The following is an 18470-nucleotide window of genomic DNA, read 5'->3' as shown; positions in this document are numbered from 1 at the left end:
ATGGTACCTATAGTCATAAGGCCACCTCGTCCCCTATCTACATCAGCTCAAGTACAAAGAGGCCCTGCCCCAGTTTCAGCGTCACAGATCTGTTGCTTTAATTGCCACTCGTATGGGCATTATGCCAAAGACTATCGAGTTAGACCAGCCTTACCATCTAGTCAGCCCTCTGTATACAGACCTCCCTTACCTCGAGGGAATCAACCGTAAGGAAGAATGTATGCCTTATCAGTTGAGGGAGCTAAGGCCAGCACGGAAGTGGTAGTAGGTACATTTTAATTTAGGATTTTCCTTATGCTGAATTTTGATGACCTACTATACTTATATGCATTGTTGCACTAGGTGTTCTACCTATATCGGGTATACCAGCCTATGTCTTGTTTGATTCAGGAGCTACACATTCATTCATATCTAAGAGATTTTCTGAGAAACTTGGTATGTCACCTAGGACACTAGATCATGAGATGATTGTTAGTATGCCTATAGACAAAGTTACATAGTTGAAGGAGGTGTATGGGCCATGCCCAGTTGAAATCAGTGGAAAGAATTTGAATGCACAACTCATCAAATTCAACATGCAGAATTTTGACGTTATACTGGGTATGGATTGGTTGTCGGCCCATCGAGCAAATGTGGTGTGTGCTGAAAAATTAATTAAGGTGACAAATAATGAAGGGAAAGAACTGGTATACCAAGCAGATAAAATAAAACAGGCTAGAAAGGTCCTCATCTCCGCTCTTCAAGCGGTAAAGTTGTTGGAAAATGGATGCGTGGGTTACATAGCATCGGTACTTGATATTGATGCAAAGGTTACACCTCTAGAAGAGGTAGAGGTGGTTAAAGAATTTTTCGACATCTTTCCAGATGATCTGATGCTTCTACCACCTGATAGAGAGTAAGAATTTATCATAGACTTGATTCCTGGAGCAGCTCCAGTGTCAAAAGCTCCATACACGATGGCACCAGCCAAATTGAGGGAGTTACAGATGCAGTTGCAAGAATTATTGGAGAAGGGATTTATTCACCCAAGTGTTTCACCTTAGGGTGCCCCTGTATTGTTTGTCAAGAAGAAGGATGGCAGCTTGCGTATGTGCATCAATAATCGGGAATTGAATAAGCTAACCATTAAGAACCGGTATCCATTGCCATGCACTGATGATTTGTTTGACCAACTACAAGGTGCAAATGTATTTTCAAAGATAGACCTTAGATCAAGCTATTATCAACTCAAGATAAAGAGAGGTGATATACCCAAGACAGCTTTCAGGACTCGGTATGGTCACTATGAGTTCCTAGTGTTATCTTTTGAATTAACCAATGCACCAGCAGCATTTATGGATTTAATGAATGGAGTATTTCATGATGTCCTGGATAAATGGATAATTATTTTTATTGATGACATCTTGATCTACTTCAAGATGGAAGAGGAGCATACTCAACACCTGAGGATGGTATTATAGAGGCTGAGAGAACAACAATTGTTCTCCAAATACATTAAGTGTGAATTTTGGCTTAAGTAAGTTGGATTCCTTGGACACGTAGTGTCTAAGGATGGAATTAAGGTGGATCCTGATAAGGTGAAAGCAGTAGTAGAGTGGGAAAACCCCAAGAACGTTACAGAAATTAGAATTTTCTTAGGTTTAGCTGGGTACTACAGGCGCTTCATTGAGAATTTTGCTCGAATCTCAGCACCAATGACTAAGTTAACCAAAAAGGGGGTAGATTGTGAATGGACAGAGGAATATGAAAAGAGTTTTCAGGAATTAAAGAAAAGGTTGGTGTCAACCCCTGTGTTGACCATCCCTGAAGGCACGGGTGGAATGACAGTCTACACTGATGCTTCAAAGGTCGGGTTGGGTTGTGTTCTCATGCAACGCGATAAGGTGATAGTGTATGCATCCCAACAACTAAAGGAATATGAGAAGAACTAACCTACTCATGACTTGGAACTAGCCGTAGTCATTTTTGCCCTAAAGATTTGGAGACATTATTTGTTTGGGGAGAACTACGAGATATATAGTGATCACAAAAGCCTTAAGTACTTTTTCACCCAAAGAGATTTGAATATGAGGCAGAGGAGAGGGCTCGAGCTCATAAAGGACTATGATTGTGACATTCAATATCATTCTGGTAAGGCTAATGTAGTGGCAGATGCATTGAGTCGAAAGGCACAGACTGTGTCACTCTCATACTTAGCTGTCAGCCCATCGCTCGTACAAAAGCGATGCTAATGGATGAAACCCTCTTATATAAAGGAGCAACCTTAGAACTTGAACATCAACTAGAAGACATTAAATGGTTAACTGTATCCTTGGAAGCTCTACAGGTGCATCCGTCTATTAGGTAAGAGGTGATAATGAAACAACCTTTGGATTCCGAGTTGCAACGGATCAGAATTAAGATTCAGGAGCAAACAATAAATAACCCTGACTACGTTTTAGCCAACCATGGGGCATTATTGTTTCGAGGTAGGTTGTGTGTTCCCAATGATTTGGAGATACAAGACAAGATAGTGCAGGAAGCACATAGATCTGAGTACTCACTCCACCCAGGAAGTATAAAGATGTATAAGGACCTCAGACAAAACTACTGGTGGCCAAGCATAAAAACCACAATAGCCCTATATGTGGTGACTTGCCTTACATGCCAAAAAGTAAAAGCTGAGAGGCATCGACCTTATGGTACTCTTTAGTCACTCCCAATACCATACTGGAAGTGGGATAGGATTACGATAGACTTTGTCACTGGACTACCACATACACCAAAGGGGATGAATACGATTTGGGTGATAGTGGATCGGCTTACTAAGACTGCTCATTTCATTCCCATCAAGACCAAATTCTCTATGTCCAAGTTAGCACAACTTTATATGGATAACATAGTGTGCTTGCATGGAGTGCGAGTGAGCATTGTGTCAAATAGGGACCCAAGGTTCACTTCCAGATTTTGGAAAAGTTTCCAGCATGCTTTGGCATCACAAGTAAACTTAAGTACTGCTTTCCACCCACAGACTGATGGTCAGTCAGGGTGAACCATATAGATATTAGAAGACATGCTCAGGGCATGTGCAATGGAGATGTGTGTTAGTTGGGAAGAATATATACCCTTTCGAAAAGTGAAAACCCTTCGAAGACCGATAGGCAAAGCCGCCCGCCTGAGGGCACCCGCCTGTTGGGGTAACACCTCAATTCCCACAGGCGAGCGAGGACCGATGGGTGAACCCGCCTACCGTAGGGGGCCCACAAGTTGAATCGACGGGCTATCCGACCCGCCTGCGAAGACCGATGGGCGAAGACAGGTGGGCTGTCTAGCCCACCTGTTGGATTTTTATGCCCAAATGGGCCCAAAACAGGCGGGCAACCTTCTTTTATGATTTTAAACATGATTTAAACATCAAACATTGTTAGTTTTGACCCCAAAGTGGTGAAATGCTAACCTCATTCGCTTATGATAGGTTCCACTAGAATTTACATTTCTCATGCCGGATCTCACCCGTACTGAACGTGAGCTTTTGTACCCAAAAATTTAGTGGGGAGAGGACATTTGAATTTATTTTAAGACTTGTTTTGCATTATTAAAATGTATCTAGACTAGCCATGTCATCATGCAAATTATGTGTAAATTAGTCATCCTCGTATGCCATTTGCACGCATTGCTTGTGCATTCTAAACAAATGATTTATGATATTTGTGTTGTGCTTTATATTCTCAATGCTAAATGATTGATGTGCTTATGTGATGAATAGTTGGATTACTGTGTATGATACATTATTAGACTAGATGCCATAGTTGGTTTGAAAACGAGTGCATTGGTGGCCTGTGGTATGGGACGCTATGGCACTATGCAATCGTACTTTGTCATATAAGATTTTCATATAGGATTAGCATTGGTGGCCCATGGTATGGCATGCGGTTTAGGATTATCATTCCCCGTGCTACAACCCTTCCCAACAGGGGTTGAGGAATTGGGTTATCACTTAGGGGGAAGCAGTGGTCGCTGTTGTCGGGTCATTATGGCAGTTATACATATGCCCGGCTGGTCATTAGGATAGTCGGCAACCTCACTGGTATATATTCAAGAGGGCCAATCGTTGTGCTTTTAAATTACTGGGGTCAGCACCGTTACTTTTCTATCATTTACTTTTATACTGAGAGTCGATAGTCAGCATGCTTTACTTTTCTTAGTACTCATGGTGGGCCTTCTCCGACAACCTGATGGGCGTATCGTAGGATAGAGTTCGCGGCTCGTACCCTGGGTATAAGCACACTGTGGTTGTAAGTAGCACATAACCTAAGACTTAGTAATGTTGTTTAGGTGGTTAAGATTTAAAAATGAATTGCTTAGCATACAGTGCATATGGATGTGATTGTTTGTGTGGTCTCTCTTTTCGCTTACTGAGCTAGTAAGCTCATCCCACATGCATACCTCTTTTAGATGATTTTACAGGACACTCGGCTGAAGATCAGGAGTCTGGCCCCATTGCTGATTTTCCGTTGCGGATTGGTGGGTCACCAAGGAGTATAAGTACGGTGTTGATTACATGTGCGAGGGTTGTGCTGTGGGACCTAAGTAATGACACCGTCCAGGATTTTGCTTTTTGATTCTTTTAATGACCTCCCCTTTTGTGTACTTGATACGTAAATTATTATTCTTTTTGTGTAAATATCATGCCTGCAGGCCCACATGTACTTCACTATATGCTACAATTTGGGTATCAAGTATATTGGGGATAATTACAGGAAATTTAAGTCTTCCGTTGAACTTTTGAACACTTATCTTAGATGTGGGTACGTTGTTGTGGGGTACTGTATCAGATGATCCTAGCAGGTTTGGGTTAACCAGAGTTAACTCGGTCACCGATCTAGTTCTGTGTGAATGGGGTGTGAGAGTTGTGGTATGTTGTGTTGTGGTTACTATGTTAGATGTTCATGTTGGTTTTGGGTTACCTGGATGTAACCTCGTCACCGATCTGATTCTATATGAATGGGGTGTGACATTTCAGCCCATAGAGCTAAGGCTCTCTTTAGAAGAATCTAGTTAGTCTGGTGCAGGCAACATCAAGATGTGGGGCCACTGAAGAAATACACAAGAGCATCTTCAGTGCACGTGGGGGAAGGCACATCAATCTTCTTACGCCCGTTTTGTATGGACGTTGCCTGTGCCAAACTGACAGGAATCTTTTTCCCTTATATTTATAGCTTATTTATGAGAAATCATTTATGATAATACATTATTGATCATAAATAGTAGATTCGATATACTTATTAACAAAATGTATTCTATAACCTTGAAACTTGTGTGGATACTCTTCTTGAGTTCACCACCCTAACCATAATGAATGATCCAAACCATCATCTATCTTCTTCCCTTTCTATAGTTCCCCTCATTTATTTATTTATTTATTTATTTATTTATTTTTACAATCCCCTCATTGATCATAATCATGGTTTAAAACTTGGAATCGACATCCAAATTAGCCATGGCTTATTCTCATTTCAAACCCATCAAAATTGATCAATACTTGTCATTAACCGAAGTGAATCAATGTGAATCGATTAGATCGGTCAATAACGATTCCAATGTGAATCTTGACCATCAATTCACCAATATTTAAAACCCTAACGATTATAATACAAGCTTGTTTTCTTTTGGTTCCTTTTCCCACAAAAACATGATGAGAGTGGAGGACATTCATTCAATATTAGTCCCAAAGAATCTTTGATTCTATAATATTCTCCTCCTATATGTATCACCTATAATTTAGGGGTTAAATAAATAACACTACATCTTAGTGTACCTTTTACCCACACATATAAGGAAATTAAGCTGAAGCAAGTTGAACCTTAGGCCTTTATTTGTGATTATCAGCCATTAAATTTGGTAATAATGTTCATCCTTGTGCTTGGCCACTGATGATTAGTGAGCTAAGTTATGAATAGACGATGGCTTCTCAGAAGTCCTCTCCACACCTAAATTATTGGATATACTGTTATAAAAATAATAATATTATTAAATAAATAAATATCAACAAACAAATAAAGAGTAGCATAGACCAAGACCACAGTAAGAATTTTTCTATTAGAACTTTTGACATCTCAACGTATAAGTATACGTAATTGCTATAGAGGAGGCCACATCTTTAGCCCATGATACCAAGCACACCTTCATCTAATCTCCATCTTCATCTTTGAGGTTATCATCATTGTTTTTTTTTTTTTTTTTTTTTTTTTTTTTTTGCTAAAGGTCAGTAAAAGTATATTAAATAATCATCAAATGTGAATTTACAAATGCCCTTCAAGCCTCTATTACCTTCGGCATGGCTATCAGCAGAAAAGAGACTCAAAGCAAGGAAGACAAAGTAAATTACATAAATCGAAATCTAGACCTATGTTGAAGGTCCCAATCAAGCTCATAAGTTATAAAAGATGGAGAAGCATCCCGAATCTTTGAAGTATGAGTAGTAGTAGCATGTTTGGCTAGCTTATCTGCTATAGTATTTATCCCCAAGTTATGTTGTCCAAATAACCTTTGTAGTACCATCATCTTCGTAAGAAGCACCATGGAATATTCTATCTTTTGATGCAAGAAATAATAGCTTGAGAATCACATTCTATCGATAAATTCTTGATTTCCTTCAAAGATGCTTAGTGTATTCCATGGAAGAAAGCAATAAATTCAGCCATGAAGTTAGTTCCAATCCCTCATAGATCGCATAACAACCCATCTGAGAAGATGCACTGTGAAGAATACCACCTGCACCTGAGTTTCATGGATTCCCTATAGAGCATCCATCTATATTCAGTTTCCAGATACCCCATGGAGGCGCCTCTAATACCAAGTAAATTCCAAGTTGTGATTTGAAGTTGCCCTTGTGGGTACTATGAATATCAAGCTTCTTTGAAATGAGGAGATCAGTCATTGACTTGATATGCACAGGAACAAGGAAGGAGTGATCCTTAATGTCTTTCATCATATAATGCACCACATAGCTTGTCGGAAAACTCCGATTATCAAACTTTCTTCTGTTTCTCTCAGCCCATATATGGAAAGGAATAATTGTGAGCTTATCATCATCACCATTGCTACATCTATCACATTCATATACCATTAGATATGGTGGTGGTGGTGTCTAATCCCTCTCTGTGGATTCTAACTATTTACCGGTTTTCATGTATGGTGGTGGTGGTGTCTGATGCGGAAATATTTGACCGAACGATCATCCCTGTAGTTTCTGGTACTTGGCCAACCTACATAGAAGAGATGATAGGGGAGAGCCAGGCTGACCCGACGGGGGACTCTCCGATGCCTAAGTTAGATCTTTCCACAACAGATGCTCAAGAGAGCTTTTCCAGTAAGAGAAGTGAGTTGTCGATCCTTTGTGATGGAGGCATACCTTGATATTTATAGGCTGCTGATGGAGGGCAAGTGGGAGACGACTGTGAAGAGTCCTTTTTAGGTGTGGAGTCCTCAAGGGGAGTGGCTTTGTGATTCTGGGAATATTCTTAGAATATTCCCCTCTTAACTCAGAAAGGCCAACCGTGTGACGTCACGATGATGTGTAGTGGATAGAGTTATATCCTCTGGAATAGGGATTACGTTCCTTGAATGCAGGGGTGGACGAAAACACATTTCTGAAAACCTTGTTGTTGACGTCGGGCCGAGGTGGTAGCACAGCCAAATGGAGGCCGAGGTGGAAGCACGGCCAGATGGATGCCGAGGTGAAGCATGTCCTGACGGAGGCCGAGGTGAAGCACAGCCTGATGGATGCCAAGGTGAAGCACGGCCTGAAGGAGACTGAGGTGATAGCGCGGCCTGATAGATGTTGAGGTAGTAGCACGGCATGATTAAGGCCAAGGTAGTAGCACGGCCTTATGGATGCCGCAGTGAGAGCACAGCCTGATGAGGACGAGGTGGAGCATGGCCTGATGAATGTCGAGGTAGAAGCACGGCCTGATGGATACCGACGTAAAAGCACGACCTGATGGAGGCCGAGGTGATAGCGCGGCCTGATAAATGTCGAGGTAGAGGCATGGCATGATTGAGGCCGAGGTAGTAGCACGGCCTGATGGAGGCCGCGGTAATAACGTGACCTGATGAGGACGAGGTGGAGCACGGCTTGATGAATACCAAGGTAGAAGCACGGCCTGATGGATGCCGAGGTAACAACATGGCCTGGTGGAGGCCGAGGTGGAGCACGGCCTGTTGGAGGCCGAGGTGATAGCGCGGCCTGATAGATGCCTAGGGGCAGCACGGTTTGATGGAGGCTGAGGTGGAGCACGACCTGATGGAGGCTGAGGCGGCAGCACAACCTGATGGAGGCCTAAGGGCAGCATGGCCTGATGGAGGCCGAGGTGATAGCGCGGCCTGATTGAGGCCGAGGTGACACGGAACGAAGGAGGCCGAAGTTGCAGCTCAGTCCTGTTCAGGTTTGCGTACATGCTTCAGCCATGCTAGGGAAAGTACATATTTTGCCTCATCACCAGCCCCCACTCTAGTAGTTCGAATTGACCTGCTAGAGTATTTAATTAGATGTGAGATGCACTGCTTCACTTTCTCAGCCGAGGCTGCTCAACAGTTCGAGGATGTGGATGTCGCTTGTTCGAAGGCAAAGGAGGCAAAGTGCGTTCATAGGGTTCGAGAAGAAATGGCTTGATCTGAGGAGGACTGTCCCAATGATGTAGGGTTGATAACAAGAGAACCGGAACAGAAGGTTGCTGGAGGCGAATGAGGTGGCTGAACCCTTAACCCCATCAGAAGTGGTTGGATGACATTAACATTTCTTCGTTTCAGGTCGGCTCGGACGATGTCATCTTGTTCCTTCAGAGTAAGATACCAAGCTACTATTTGAAGGACTATGAGCGGCGTGTTCCCGTCCATGCTACTCTGGTGCAGCCCTACAGCTCGATCGATGTTAGTAAAGAGGTGATCTGACTCGAAGGATTTTCTTGTGCTGAGCTAGGCTCGTGGATCAGCCCCCCGAGATTACCTCATATATATATTGATCCATATTTATGTAGTTGTCTCCCTAAGTAGTGATGTATTTTGAGGGCTCATGGATTAGCCACCCGAGCTCGTTTTAGTTGTTGTCGAGCTGGAGCCCTGTCTTTGTGCCTCATTGGTTAAGGTCTTTGAGTCGCCAGACTAGGGTCTGGTCTTGTAGTGCCAAGCTTGAGCTCGGTCTTAGATGCTGCCAAGCTGGGGCCCGGTCTTTGTGCCTCATTGGTTAAGGTCTTTGAGTCACCAGACGAGGGTCTGGTCTTGTGGTGTCGAGCTTGAGCTCGGTCTTAGACGTTGCTGAGCTAGGGCCCAATCTTTGAGTCGCTAGACTAGGGTCTAGTCTTGTGGTGCCAAGATTGAGATCGGTCTTAGATGCTATCGAGCTAGGGCCCAGTCTTTGTGCCTCATTGGTTAAGGTCTTTTAGTTTCCAGACTGCCTCATTGGTTAAGGTCTTTGTGTCACCAGACTAGGGTATGGTCTTGTGGTGCTGAGATTGAGCTCGGTCTTAGATGCTATCAAGCTAGGGCCCGGTCTTTGTGCCTCTTTGTGCCTCATTGGTTAAGGTCTTTGAGTCGCCAGACTAGGGTCTGGTCTTGTGGTGTCAAGCTGGCCTCTAGTTGTTTTCACTTTCTTCTCTGTGCGGATGCGCGCCTCTACTGAGTCTCTGAGGTGACAATTGGCATCTTCCTACCCGGGGTGGGAATCTATATGTATTATGTGTCTCTGGGCTCCGATGATGTTCAGAACGACGGGCTCTCCAGATCTAGGCAGGAACGGGACCTCGCCTGCGCCCTCAGTAAGAGAGCACGGTGGTACCGAATGAACAGTGCACGAAGTTCTGGCCGACCCCCTTATTGCTGTTGATTGAGGGGTGATGCTATTGTTGGGAGATTCATCATTGGGACGTCTGCTCGGAACAGGCTTAGGTGGTTGAGTTGAACTAGTTCCTGGCACTGGAAGTGCCGAGCCGAACTGACGTATAAAATCCCTCACCAGTGCGTTTGTAGCTAATACCTGCAACTGCAAGCTCTGCATCTGTTCTTCCATGTTCGGGTGAGTTACCCAGGATGATGGGACATGGCGGGATAGCTGAGGGTTCTACTCGTGCTGATCCCCCTCTCCCTGGGCAGCTTATGCATCGGGCCTGGTTTGCTGGGGTTCTTCTGGAGGGGTCTCTGCTGGGTCGTTTTCCTGCTCTGCCACAAGTGATGAATGGGAACGTCCAAGTGGTACTTCGCGAGTGGATCTTGCTCGCGCTGTCATTGAAGAAACGACCTTCTCACTCCTTAATTGTATTAGTCCAATGTGACTTTTCGTAACAAGTTTCCCACGGATGGCGGCAATCTGATGCGAAAAAATTTGACCAGACGATCATCCCTGCAGTTCCTGGTACTTGGCCGACCTACACAGAAGAGATGATAGGGGAGAGCTGGGCTGACCCGACGGGGGACTCTCCGATGCCTAAGTTAGATCTTTCCATAACAGATGCTTAAGAGAGCTTTTCCAGTAAGAGAAGTGAGTATTTGATCCTTTGTGATGGAGGCTTACCTTGGTATTTATAGGCTGCTGATGGAGGGCAAGTGGGAGACGATTGTGAAGAGTCCTGTTTAGGCGTGGAGTCCTCAAGGGGAGTGGCTCTGTGATTCTGGGAATATTCTTGAAATATTCTCCTCTTAACTCGAAAAGGCCAACCATGTGACGTCATGATGATGTGTAGTGGATAGAGTCCTTTCCTCTGGAATAGCGATTACGTTCCTTGAATGTAGGGGTGGACGAAAACACGTTTCTGAAAACCTTGTTGTTGATGTTGGGCCGAGGTGGCAGCACGGCCAGATGGAGGTCGAGGTGGAAGTATGGCCAAATGGATGCCGAGGTGAAGCGCAGCCTGATGGAGGCCGAGGTGAAGCATGGCCAGATGGATGCTGAGGTGAAGCGCGGCCTGACGGAGGCCGAGGTGAAGCACAGCTTGAAGGAGGCTGAGGTGATAGCGTGGCCTGATAGATGCCGAGGTAGCAACACAGCATGATTGAGGCCGAGGTAGTAGCACGACCTTATGGATGCCGCGGTGAGAGCGCGGCCTGATGAGGACAAGGTGGAGCACGGCCTGATGGATGCCGAGGTAAAAGCATGGCCTAATGGAGGCCAAGGTGATATCACGGCCTGATAGATGCCGAGGTAGCAACACGGAATGATTGAGGCCGAGGTAGTAGCACGGCCTGATAGAGGCCGCAGTAATAGCGCGGCCTGATGAGGACGAGGTGGAGCACGGCCTGATGAATGCCGAGGTAGAAGCACGGCCTGATAGATGCCGAGGTAACAACACGGCCTGGTGGAAGCCGAGGTGGAGCACGGCCTGTTGGAGGCCAAGGTGATAGCGCGGCCTGATAGATGCCTAGGGGGACCACAGCTTGATGGAGGCTGAGGTGGAGCACGGCTTGATGGAGGCCGAGGTGGCAGCACAACCTAATGGAGGCCTAAGGGTAGCACGACCTGATGGAGGCCGAGGTGATAGCGCGGCCTAATTGAGGCCGAGGTGACACCGAACGAAGGAAGCTGAAGTTGCAGCTCAGTCCTGTTCAGGTTTGCGTACATGCTTCAATCGTGCTGGGGAAAGTGACATATTTTGCCTCATCAGTGTCTAATCCCTCTCTGTGGGTTCCAACTATTTACCGGTTTTCATGTAATCAACACCCGACATGGCTAGAGCTTCTATCGACATGTAGTCAATAATCCCTCTCTTGGGATGCCTTAATGTTATTCACTCCTTCTCCTTGAAAACCTTGTCGCATGTATGATGCATCCCTCTTATGTTGCTGCACTTATTTATAGTCCCATGGCAGACAATTCTATTACTCTGAAGATCACGGGTGCAACGTTTAATAAGAGACCAATTAAGTTGTTCTCCTCTCCTTTTCTCTTCTCTTCAAAAAGTCAAATTTTTATTTCTAATTTGACTAGGATTTCTTTTTTCTTTCCCCTTCCTAATTTGTTTCTAAATCTGAATTGTTAACGTAACACACTAACATGATGAGAGTTAGGCGATGATGATTGATGATTGAGATGAAATTAAATAATGAAGGGATAGGATTTGCAGACCAACTTTTGTTAACCAAAGTTTTCACAATCATATTAAGAGCCTCTGTACTTTACCAATGCACCGGCAGCATTCATAGTTTTAATGAATCGAGTATTTCACAATGTCTTGGATAAATGAGAAATTATTTTTATTGATGACATCTTTATCTACTCCAAGACGGAAGAGCATATTCAACACCTGAGGATGGTATTACAGAGGCTGAGAGAACAACAATTGTTTGCCAAATACAGTAAGTGTGAATTTTGGCTTAAGCAAGTTGGATTCCGGATGGAATCAAGGTGGATCCTGATAAGGTGAAATCAGTAGTAGAGTGGGAAAACCCCAAGAACGTTACAGAAATTAGAAGTTACTTGGGTTTAACTGGGTACTACCGGCGCTTCATTGAGAATTTTGCTCGAATCTCAACACCATTGACTAAGTTAACTAAAAAGGGGGTAAAATTTGAATGGACAGAGGAATGTGAGAAGAGGTTTTAGGAATTAAAGAAAAGGTTGGTGTCAACCCCTGTGTTGACCATCCCTGAAGGCACGGGTGAAATGACAGTCTACACTGATGCTTTTAAGGTCAGGTTGGGTTGTGTTCTCATGCAACGCGGCAAGGTGATAGTGTATGCATCCCAAAAACTAAAAGAATATGAGAAGAACTACCGTACTCATGACTTGGAACTAGTCGCAGTCATTTTTTCCCTAAAGATTTGGAGATATTATTTGTATGGGGAGAACTGCGAGATATATAGTGATCACAAAAGCCTTAAGTACTTTTTCACCCAAAGAGATTTGAATATGAGGCAGAGGAGATGGCTCGAGCTCATGAAGGACTATGATTGTGACATTCAGTATCATCCTGGTAAGGCTAATGTAGTGGCAGATGCGTTGAGTCGAAAGGCACAGACTGTGTCACTCTCATACTTAGCCACCACTCGTACAAGAAGCGATGCTAATGGAAGAAACCCTCTTATATAAAGGAGCAACCTTAGAACTTGAACATCAACTAGAAGACATTAAATGGTTAACTGTATCCCTGGCAGCTCTACAGGTGCATCCATCTATTACGTAAGAGGCGATAATAAAACAACCTTTGGATTCCGAGTTGCAACGGATCAGAATTAAGATTCAGGAGCAAACAATAAATAACCCTGACTACGTTTTAGCCAACCACGGGGCATTATTGTTTCGAGGTAGGTTGTGTGTTGTGTGTGCCTAATGATTTGGAGATACAAGACAAGATAGTGCAGGAAGCACATAGATCTGAGTACTCACTCCACCCAGGAAGTACAAAGATGTATAAGGACCTCAGACAAAACTACTGGTGGCCAAGCATGAAAATCACAATAGCCCTATATGTGGCGACTTGCCTTACATGCCAAAAAGTAAAAGCTGAGAGGCATCGATCTTATGGTACTCTTTAGTCACTCCTAATACCATACTGGAAGTGGGATAGGATTACGATAGACTTGGTCATTGGACTACCACATACACCAAAGGGGATGGATACGATTTGGGTGATAGTGGATCGACTTACTAAGACTGCTCATTTCATTCCCATCAAGACCAAATTCTCTATGGCCAAGTTAGCACAACTTTATATGGATAACATAGTGCGCTTACATGGAGTGCCAGTGAGCATTGTGTCAGTTAGGGACCCAATGTTCACTTCTAGATTTTGGAAAAGTTTATAGCTTGCTTTGGGACCACAAGTGAACTTAAGTACTGCTTTCCACCCACAGCCTGATGGTCAGTCAGAGTGAACCATACAGATATTAGAAGACATGCTCAGGACATGTGCAATGGAAATGTGTGCTAGTTGGGAAGAATATATACCACTTATGGAGTTTACCTATAACAACAGTTATCAAGCTACAATTGGGATGGCTCCATATGAGGCATTATATGGTAGGAAGTGTAGAACTCCTCTATATTGGAATAAGGTAGGCAAATGCCAAATGTTAGGACCCAAAACGATACATATGATGTGATAAGGTCGATGTTATTCGAGAAAGGATTAAGGCAGCTTAGTCACGTCAAAAGAGCTATGCAGACACCCGCAGGAAAGACAATGAGTTTCAAGCAGGAGAAAAGGTGTTTCTCAAGATTTCTCCTACTAAAGGGTTGCATAGATTCCATAGAAAGGATAAGTTGAGCCTGAGATACATTGGCCCATTTAAGATTTTGACTTGGGTTGGCTAAGTAGCCTACATGCTTGCTCTTCCACCTTCACTCAGAAATGTTTATAATGTATTTCATGTATCCATACTGAAGCGATACGTTCACAATCCATCGCATATGTTACCTGTGGAACCAGAATATCTAGAAGCTGATATGACCTATAGAGAACAGCCAGCTGAAATCTTGGACCAAAAAGTGAAAACACTTCGCAACCGCTCCATTTCCATCGTAAAGGTGTGATGGGCTAATCATTCACTTGAAGAAGCATCTTGGAAGAAAGAGGATGAAATCCATGCCAAGTACCCTCATCTTTTTGAACAACCAGGTACGACAATTTCGAGGACAAAATTTTCAAAAAGGGGGGATAAATGTGATACCGTACTTTTAAAACCTGGTTTAATTACACGATTGACTCGGTTTAACCATGAAGGACCCGAACCAGAGAGGGTTAAGGCGGGTTCCCTATGGACCATGATGGTAATGGTGACTTTGAACATAGGTTGGTCAGATAAGTCCGACTCAGTGCCAAAGGAGATGGGGGTGCCCAAGCCATGTACATGAAAATATCATAAGGTCATGTACGGGTAATGCTGGTATGTAGCTGTATGCTAAAGTGTATACGTCTTAAGTATCTCGTACCGAGAGTGAGATATATGCCGAGAGTCGAATTCCATCAAAATCTCAATTGTTTGGCTAAGTTTGACCAACAGGTGGGTGGTCACAGGTAGGTGAACTCGCCCACCTGTGTGACCCACCCATGTGGTTACTAGATATTTTCTAGTATAAATAGTACTTATTATGTTTTTCCTTTTTCTCATTTAATGCATTAAAGAGTTGGTGAGAAGAGTAAAGAGGAGAGAGAAAAGAAAGGAAGAAAAGAGAACGAAGAAAAAGAAAGGAAAAGAAAAAGAGGAAGAAATGATTTTAAGCGACGCCAAGGTTTGATCTTCTCATTTCGGAACTGGAAAAGTGATCCCCAACACGGGACCTACGATTTGAGGTGAGCGAAAGCTATACTTCTTAAACTTTCACCTAACCCCATGTGAAACCCTTGATTTGGGTAGAGTTCCTTGAGTTCTTGTAAATCCCACTTGAGATAATGAATCTAAGGCTTAATAGATGGTCTATGAGTTGATTTTGAAGGTTTAAAGAAGTGTTTACAAGATTTGAGAAGCAATGGTGATTTCTTGAGCTAAGAGGTGATTTTGGAGTTTTGGAAGAGTTCTTGAGCAAAGAAGGTAAGATTGCTTTTCAATCCTTAAATCTAACTTAGATCTAGGTTAGAATCATCTTATAAGACCTTAGATGTGTGGAAAATGTGATTGGAACAGCCCTATTTGATTTTCCTAAGGTTGAGGAATGTTTCAAAGTAGAAAGCAAATTTCTGCCCCCACAGGTGGGCGAAGACCGACTGGCGAAGCCGCCCGCCTGAGGACGCCCACCTGTTGGGGCAGCACCTCAGTTCCCACAGGCAGGCAAAGACCGGTGGGCAAACATGCTTGCCTGAGGGGGCCCGTAGGTTAAACTGACGGGCTATCCGATCGGCCTGCGAAGACGGGTGGGTGAAGACAGGTGGGCTGCCTGGCCCACCTGTCGGCCCACCAGTTGGATTTTTGAGCCTGAATGGGCCCAAAACGGGAGGACAGCATTCTTTTATGATTTTAAACATGATTTAAACATCAAACATTGTTAGTTTTGACCCCAAAGTAGTGAAATGCTAACCTCATTCGCTTATGAGAGGTTCCACTAGAATTTACATTTCTCACGCCGAATCTCACCTATACCGAACGTGAGCTTTTGTACCCAACAAGTAAGTGGGGAGAGGACATTTGAATTTATTTTAAGGTTTGTTTTGCATCATTAAATTGTATCTAGACTAGCCATGTCATCATGCAAATTATGTGTGTTTAGTCATCTTCGTATGCCATTTGCACGCATTGCTTGTGCATTCAAAACAAATAATTTATGATATGTATGTTGTGCTTTACATTCTCAATGCTAAATGATTGATATGCTTATGTGATGAATGGTTGGATTACTATGCATGATACATTATTAGACTAGATGCCGTAGTCGGTTTGAAAACGAGTGCATTAGTGGTCCGTGGTATGGGACGCGATGGCACTATACAATCGTACTTTGTCATATAGGAGCATGCGGTTTAGGATTATCATTCCCCATGCTACGACCCTTCCCAATAGGGGTTGAGGTGTTGGATTATCACTTGGGGGGAAGCAGTAGTCGCGGTTGTCGGGTCATTGTGGTGGTTATACATATGCTCGGCTGGTCATTAGGACAATCGACAACCTCAGTGGTATATTCAAGAGGGCCAATCGTACTGCTTTTAAATTGCTCGGGTCAGCACCTTTACTTTTTTGTCATTTACTTTTATGCTGCGAGCCGGTAGTAGACATGCTTTACTTTTCTGAGTACTCACGGTGGGCCTTCTTCGACAATCCTATGGGCGTATTGTGGGATGAAGTTTACAGCTCGTACCCGGAGCATACGCACACTGTGGTTGTAAGTAGCACATAACCTAAGACTTAGTAATGTTGGTTAGGTGGATAAGATTTAAAAATGTGTTGCTTAGCATATAGTGTATATGGATGTGATTGTTTGTGTGGTCTCTCTTTTCACATACTGAGCTAGTGAGCTCATCCCACATGCATACCTCTTTTAGATATTTTGTAGGTCACCCGCCTGAAGATCAGGAGTCTAGCCCCACTGTCGAGTTTTTCGTTGAGGATTGGTGGGTCACCGAGGAGTATGAGCACGGTGTTGATTGCATGTGCGAGGACTGTGCTGCGGGACCGCAGTAATGACACCGTATAGGATTTTGCTTTTTGATTCTTTTGATGACCTCCCCTTTTGTGTACTTGATACATAAATTATTATTCTTTTTGTGTAAATATCATGCCTGCAGGCCCACATGTACTTAGTTATATACTTCAATTTGGGTATCAAGTATATTGGGGATAATTACAGGCAATTTAAGTCTTCCGCTAAACTTTTGAACACTTATCTTAGATGTGGGTATGCTGGGTGGGGTACTGTATCAGATGATCCAAAAAGGTTTGGGTTAACTAGAGTTAACTCGATCATCGGTCTGGTTTTGTGTGAACGGGGTGTGACAGTTGTGGCATGTTGTGTTGTGGTTACTATATTAGATGTTCCTATTGGTTTTGGGTTACCTGGATGAAACCTCATCACCGATCCGATTATATGTGAATGGGGTGTGACATTTCAGCCCATAGAGCTAAGGCTTTCTTTAGAAGAATCTAGTTAGTCTGGTGCAGGCAACATCAGGATGTGGGGCCAATGAAGAAATACATAAGAGCATCTTCAGTGCACGTGGGGGAAGGCACATCAATCTTCTTATGCCCGCTTTGTATGGACGTTGTCTGTGCCAAACTGACAGGAATCTTTTTCCCTTATATTTATAGCTTATTTATGAGAAATCATTTATGATAATACATTATTGATCATAAATAGTAGATTCGATATACTTATTAACAAAATGTATTCTATAACCTTGAAACTTGTGTGGATACTCTTCTTGAGTTCACCACCCTAACTATAATGAATGATAACCATCATCTATCTTCTTCCCTTTCTATAGTTCCCCTCATTTATTTATTTATTTATTTTTACAATCCCCTCGTTGATCATAATCACGGTTTAAAACTTGGAATCGACATCCAAATTAGCCATGGCTGATTCTCATTTCAAACCCATCAAAATTGATCAATACTTCTCATTAACCGAAGTGAATCAATGTGAATAGATTAGATTGGTCAAAGACGATTCCAATGTGAATCTTGACCATCAATTCACCAATCTTTAAAACCGTAACGATTATAATACAAGCTTGTTTTCTTTTGGTTCCTTTTCCCACAAAAACATGATGAGAGTGGAGGACATTCATTTAATATTGGTCCCAAAGAATCCTTGATTCTATAATATTCTCCTCCTATATGTATCATCTATAATTTAGGGGTTAAATAAATAACACTACATCTTAGTGTACCTTTTGCCCACACATATAAGGAAATTAAGCTGAAGCAAGTTGAACCTTAGGCCTTTATTTGTGATTATCAGCCATTAAAATTTGGTAATATTGTTCACCTTTGTGCATGGCCACTGATGATTAGTGAGCTAAATTATGAATAGACGATGGTTTCTCATAAGTCCTCTCCACACCTAAATTATT

Source organism: Macadamia integrifolia, chromosome 11, assembly GCF_013358625.1.
Source record: "Macadamia integrifolia cultivar HAES 741 chromosome 11, SCU_Mint_v3, whole genome shotgun sequence".
NCBI lineage: Eukaryota > Viridiplantae > Streptophyta > Magnoliopsida > Proteales > Proteaceae > Macadamia > Macadamia integrifolia.
Note: the sequence above shows the minus strand (reverse complement) of the source record.